The sequence below is a fragment of the Pseudophryne corroboree genome, chromosome 1 (assembly GCF_028390025.1).
Source record: "Pseudophryne corroboree isolate aPseCor3 chromosome 1, aPseCor3.hap2, whole genome shotgun sequence".
In the NCBI taxonomy this organism is placed as follows: Eukaryota; Metazoa; Chordata; class Amphibia; order Anura; family Myobatrachidae; genus Pseudophryne; species Pseudophryne corroboree.
Genome location: NC_086444.1, coordinates 76567174 through 76574381, shown reverse-complemented (window position 1 = coordinate 76574381; position 7208 = coordinate 76567174). Strand labels below are relative to the sequence as shown.

The 7208-nt window shown below is 44.7% G+C and overlaps 1 pseudogene; it reads right to left on the bottom strand.

Moving 5' to 3' along the window:
- Positions 1-494: 494 nt before the first annotated feature.
- On the bottom strand, positions 495-613 carry LOC134933537 (5S ribosomal RNA; annotated as a pseudogene).
- Between the last annotated feature and the right edge of the window lie 6595 nt (positions 614-7208).

Sequence of the window (7208 nt, the reverse complement as noted above, 5' to 3'; positions counted from 1 at the left end):
CATTGCAAGCATTCCATATAAAAAACATATAAAGATATATTATTTCAGAAGTGCATGATCAATTGAACTTATCCAAATAAGCAAGTTAGCAGCTCCATATTATAGTAATATTAATGTAAGAAATATATACATTTATTAAAGTGCAAGTGCTTAATTATATGAGAGGTGCATAATTAGTTCAACAGCAGCTTCAGATGGGTGGTGAAGTAATATATTAATAATCTCATATTATTGCAATGACTAATGATAATAAGCTATTTTTGGTGCAAGTGCTTATTTAAAAATAGTTTATGTGCAAAGTGACTCAGGATTATGTATTATTTATAATATATCGCTAAAATTCACATATCTTTATAAAGTGCTTGTGCATTAATTATTTAAATAGTGAGTGCATGCAGTGTATATATCTATTAGTGCTTGTATACCACGTGTTATTTTACTATATTTATATTACATAGAGTGTATATCTTTCTCAGGCCACTATTAAATTGTGTACTATACAGTACCTGATCTTCCCAGATGGTCCCCCCTACTGGTACTGATCAGGCCCAACGCTGCTTGGCTTCCAAGATCAGACGTGTTTGGGCATTTCCAGCGTGGTATGACTGTAACGACATTGGGGCAAATGTATTAACCTGGAGAAGGCATAAGGAAGTGATAAACCAGTGATATGTGCAAGGTGATAAAGGCACCAGCCAATCAGATCCTAACTGTTAATTTACATATTGGAGCTGATTGGCTGGTGTCTTTATCACCTTGCACATATCACTGGTTTATCACTTCCTTATGCCTTCTCCAGGTTAATACATCAGCCCCATTGTGCCTTATGGATTTACACTCCAACCCACACAATATTTAATGGAGTGTTCATTTTGAACATTAGTGATTGTCAGCTGACTTGGGGGGTAGGGGTGGGGTTTGGAACGGGGAGGAAAGCTTGCACTTAGGAGGGGAATGAGGGGTCCGGGTAGGGTGAGGGATAGGCGTTACAAGTACAAATGAGGTTTAGATACCGTATTTTATAAAAAGGGAGCGATCTCGTAATTGTCGTTGATTCCTTTTGGCTGTAATGTCTGTAATTGGAATATCCAAAACATCTCTCTGCGTGACAGTTTGTTGGCGAGATCTCCTCCTCTCTCTCCCAACTTCACCAGTTCTATGGCTTTGAATGTCAAGGCTTCTGGATTGGAGTTGTGTGTTAAGGTAAAATGTTTGGAGACAGCGTGGCTTTCCACTTTGTTCCTGATGTTCCTCACGTGTTCCTGTATTCTCAACTTCAGCGGTCTCTTGGTCTTCCCAATGTATTGTTTGCCACAGTCACATTCTAGGAGGTAAATGACCGATTGAGTATTACAATTCATATATTCCTTGATTCTGTATTCCTTTTTCTTCTCCATGTCCGTAAAGGTTTTCCTGTTGGGGTGTAGGTAATGGTATCTACACACATTGCATCACCCGCACTTGTAGGAGCCCACACATTTGGGCCAGGTGTGATCTTTATCTTGGTCAGTCCTCAACATACTTGGGGCTAAAATATCCTTCAGGTTCCGTGATTTAAAAAAAAAAAATATATATATATATATATATATATATATATATATATAATGTGGAAACACACTGGAATGCTGATGAGTGTGGCTTCTTAACAGTTCAGCCTCGCAAAATATTACATTCAGCAAGTTTACACTGAAACTCAATGAACCACTCGCAATCCATTGCATTCGCCGCTAAATGTCCTTTTTACCTCATAATACAGATCAGCAATACATTTAAGCTGTCTTGTCCTCTGAGACAGAGATAGAGCTCCATGTCTTCATTTGTTCAGGTTCATTTTCATAAGGCGGAAGCATCAAATTCTCCAATTGCTGTATATTATCCTAACGGCTCTCCTATGTGTAATAATGGGAAGGTGTAATAGTCTATTCAGAGAATCTGGGGGATGCGTTAGCATTCTTATCCTGCTTGGACAGTCCCAATCTGAACTAGCCAGTAACAACCAGGTTATTCCATTCACAGTAAGATGACCACTTATGAAACTCCATGACAGGGCTGTTTCTAGCCAATTTGGCTCACAGTGCGAGATTTAAAAATGCAACCCCCCCATGACATTAAAAAGTGTACCCCCCCCACGCACACCTAGATCAAAAACAAACAAACTTGTGCGCACACCCGACAAGGGGGCGTGGCCTCATCTAAATGGGTGTGGCCTCATTTAAATGGGCATGGCCTCGTCTGAAAAGACTACCTCACAATCCAGTTTTTGACCCTGCTCCAACAGACCACGACCACCACAGGAAAAAAAAAATCTACCATATTAAGCCCCATACAGTAATGCCCCCTGCACCACATTATGCCACACACCGCAATGCCCTTGATACATTAAATCCCCACACTACGGCAGGCAAGAGTCCCCATTTCACACATTGAGAGAGAGAGAATACTTACAGAGGCGATTACCGCTCTTCGGCCCGCCTCACCAGTCGCTCCTCGCGCCGGCCATTCCCTCTTCCTAACTTGGATCCCCCTCTGTACTCCGGGGGGGGAGTTTCGCGGACTGATGGGGTTGCATCGTGACATAACGACGCAACCGTGTCATTCCGTGAAACTCCGCCCCCCGAGCGGCTTACTCGGGGAGAAATAGGAGGGGGCAGCAGGGAGCTACAGTTAATGCCGCGGCGGGCACCCAGTGCGGTTGCACTGCTCGCCTGCCCCAAGAAACGGCCCTGCTCCATGGAGTATTCCTGTACTGACTAACAACCTGTTACAGGGATGAAAGATGAGACTCAGCTGAGACCACCTTGTCCTAGTCATCATACTGTATGTGTACATTTCTATTGTTCATATGGAATGTTGAAATGAAATGTTCAGTACTGTATATAAATTAGTGATGAGCGGGTTCGGTTCCTCGGAAACCGAACCCCCCCGAACTTCACCCATTTTACACGGGTCCGAGGCATACTCGGATTCTCCCGTATGGCTCGGTCGCCGCCATTTTCACTCGTGCATTGGAAATGTTAGGGAGAGGACGTGGCTGGCGTCCTCTCCGTTTATTCATTGTTGAGTTGATGCAAATATTTGTGCTTGCTTATATCATTGTAGGGACTGGGGAGCAGCTTTATATTAATATAGGAGGAGTACAGTGCAGAGTTTTGCTGATCAGTGACCACCAGTTTTATTCGTTCTCTGCCTGAAAAAAACGCTCCTTATCTGTGCTCAGTGTGCTGCATATATCTGTGCTCACACTGCTTAATTGTGGGGACTGGGGAGCAGCTGTATTATATAGGAGTACAGTGCAGAGTTTTGCTGACAGTGACCACCAGTATACGTTGTCTGCCTGAAAAACACTCCATATCTGTGCTCAGTGTGCTGCATATATCTGTGTTCACACTGCTTTATTGTGGGGACTGGGGACCACCAGTATAATATTATATAGGAGGAGTACAGTGCAGAGTTTTGCTGACCAGTGACCACCAGTATACGTTCTCTGCCTGAAAAACACTCCATATCTGTGCTGCATTGTGTAGTATATAGTAGGAGTACAGTGCACCAGTATATAATATATAGGAGTACGGTACAGAAGGCCACTGCTGTACCTACCTCTGTGTCGTCAAGTATACTATCCATCCATACCTGTGGTGCATTTCAGTTTTGCACAGTTTGCTGACCACCAGTATATAATATATAGCATTACAGTACAGTAGGCCACTGCTGTACCTACCTCTGTGTCGTCAAGTATACTATCCATCTAGTTTCTATACCTGTGGTGCATTTCAGTTGTGCAGTTTGCTGACACAGTGACCACCAGTATATATAGCAGTACGGTACGGAAGGCCACTGCTGTACCTACCTCTGTGTCGTCAAGTATGCTATCCATCTACATTCTATACCTGTGGTGCATTTTAGTTTTGCAGTTTGCTGACACAGTGACCACCAGTATATATAGCAGTACGGTACGGAAGGCCACTGCTGTACCTACCTCTGTGTCGTCAAGTATACTATCCATCTACATTCTATACCTGTGGTGCATTTTAGTTTTGCAGTTTGCTGACACAGTGACCACCAGTATATATAGCAGTACGGTACGGAAGGCCACTGCTGTACCTACCTCTGTGTCGTCAAGTATACTATCCATCTACATTCTATACCTGTGGTGCATTTCAGTTGTGCAGTTTGCTGACACAGTGACCACCAGTATATATAGCAGTACGGTACGGAAGGCCACTGCTGTACCTACCTCTGTGTCGTCAAGTATACTTTCCATCTAGATTCTATACCTGTGGTGCATTTTAGTTTTGCAGTTTGCTGACACAGTGACCACCAGTATATATAGCAGTACGGTACGGAAGGCCACTGCTGTACCTACCTCTGTGTCGTCAAGTATACTATCCATCTACATTCTATACCTGTGGTGCATTTTAGTTTTGCAGTTTGCTGACACAGTGACCACCAGTATATATAGCAGTACGGTACGGAAGGCCACTGCTGTACCTACCTCTGTGTCGTCAAGTATACTATCCATCTACATTCTATACCTGTGGTGCATTTTAGTTTTGCAGTTTGCTGACACAGTGACCACCAGTATATATAGCAGTACGGTACGGAAGGCCACTGCTGTACCTACCTCTGTGTCGTCAAGTATACTATCCATCTACATTCTATACCTGTGGTGCATTTCAGTTGTGCAGTTTGCTGACACAGTGAACACCAGTATATATAGCAGTACGGTACGGAAGGCCACTGCTGTACCTACCTCTGTGTCGTCAAGTATACTTCCTATCTAGATTCTATACCTGTGGTGCATTTCAGTTGTGCAGTTTGCTGACACAGTGACCACCAGTATATATAGCAGTACGGTACAGAAGGCCACTGCTGTACCTACCTCTGTGTCGTCAAGTATACTATCCATCTAGATTCTATACCTGTGGTGCATTTTAGTTTTGCAGTTTGCTGACACAGTGACCACCAGTATATATAGCAGTACGGTACGGAAGGCCACTGCTGTACCTACCTCTGTGTCGTCAAGTATACTATCCATCTACATTCTATACCTGTGGTGCATTTCAGTTGTGCAGTTTGCTGACACAGTGACCACCAGTATATATAGCAGTACGATACGGAAGGCCACTGCTGTACCTACCTCTGTGTCGTCAAGTATACTATCCATCTACATTCTATACCTGTGGTGCATTTTAGTTTTGCAGTTTGCTGACACAGTGACCACCAGTATATATAGCAGTACGGTACGGAAGGCCACTGCTGTACCTACCTCTGTGTCGTCAAGTATACTATCCATCTGCATTCTATACCTGTTGTGCATTTCAGTTGTGCGCAGTATATATAGTAGTAGGCCATTGCTATTGATACTGGGATATAATTCCACACATTAAAAAATGGAGAACAAAAATGTGGAGGGTAACATAGGGAAAGATCAAGATCCACTTCCACCTCGTGCTGAAGCTGCTGCCAATAGTCATGGCCGAGACGATGAAATGCCATCAACGTCGTCTGCCAAGGCCGATGCCCAATGTCATAGTAGAGAGCATGTAAAATCCAAAAAACAAAAGTTCAGTAAAATGACCCAAAAATCAAAATGAAAAGCGTCTGAGGAGAAGCGTAAACTTGCCAATATGCCATTTACGACACGGAGTGGCAAGGAACGGCTGAGGCCCTGGCCTATGTTCATGGCTAGTGGTTCAGATTCACATGAGGATGGAAGCACTCATCCTCTCGCTAGAAAAATGAAAAGACTTAAGCTGGCAAAAGCACAGCAAAGAACTGTGCGTTCTTCTAAATCACAAATCCCCAAGGAGAGTCCAATTGTGTCGGTTGCGATGCCTGAACTTCCCAAAACTGGATGGGAAGAGCTTGCGCCTTCCACCATTTGCACGCCCCCTGTAAGTGCTGGAAGGAACACCCGCAGTCCAGTTCCTGATAGTCAAATTGAAGATGTCAGTGTTGAAGTACACCAGGATAAGGATATGGGTGTTGCTGGCGCTGGGGAGGAAATTGACAAGGAGGATTCTGATGGTGAGGTGGTTTGTTTAAGTCAGGCACCCGGGGAGACACCTGTTGTCCGTGGGACGAATATGGCCATTGACATGCCTGGTCAAAATACAAAAAAAATCAGCTCTTCGTGTGGAATTATTTCAACACAAATGCGGACAACAGGTGTCAAGCCGTGTGTTGCCTTTGTCAAGCTGTAATAAGTAGGGGTAAGGACGTTAACCACCTCGGAACATCCTCCCTTATACGTCACCTGCAGCGCATTCATCATAAGTCAGTGAGAAGTTTAAAAACTTTGGATGACAGCGGAAGCAGTCCACTGACCACTAGATCCCTTCCTCTTGTAACCAAGCTCCTGCAAACCACACCACCAACTCCCTCAGTGTCAATTTCCTCCTTACACAGGAAAGCCAATAGTCCTGCAGGCCATGTCACTGGCAAGTCTGACGAGTCCTCTCCTGCCTGGGATTCCTCCGATGCATCCTTGAGTGTAACGCCTACTGCTGCTGGCGCTGCTGTTGTTGCTGCTGGGAGTCGATCGTCATCCCAGAGGGGAAGTCGGAAGACCACTTGTACTACTTCCAGTAAGCAATTGACTGTCGAACAGTCCTTTGCGAGGAAGATGAAATATCACAGCAGTCATCCTGCTGCAAAGCTTATAACTCAGGTCTTGTCAGCCTAGGTGATGAGAAACGTGGTTCCGGTATCCATCGTTAATTCAGAGGCAACTAGAGACTTGATTGAGGTACTGTGTCTCCGGTACCAAATACCATCTAGGTTCCATTTCTCTAGGCAGGCGATACCGAAAATGTACACAGACCTCAGAAAAAGAGTCACCAGTGTCCTAAAAAATGCAGTTGTACCCAATGTCCACTTAACCACGGACATGTGGACAAGTGGAGCAGGGCAGACTCAGGACTATATGACTGTGACAGCCCACTGGGTAGATGTATTGCCTCCCGCAGCAAGAACAGCAGCGGCGGCACCAGTAACAGCATCTCGCAAACGCCAACTCGTTCCTAGGCAGGCTACGCTTTGTATCACCGCTTTCCATAAGAGGCACACAGCTGACAACCTCTTACGGAAACTGAGGAACATCATCGCAGAATGGCTTACCCCAATTGGACTCTCCTGGGGATTTGTGACATCGGACAACGCCACCAATATTGTGCGTGCATTACATCTGGGCAAATTCCAGCACGTCC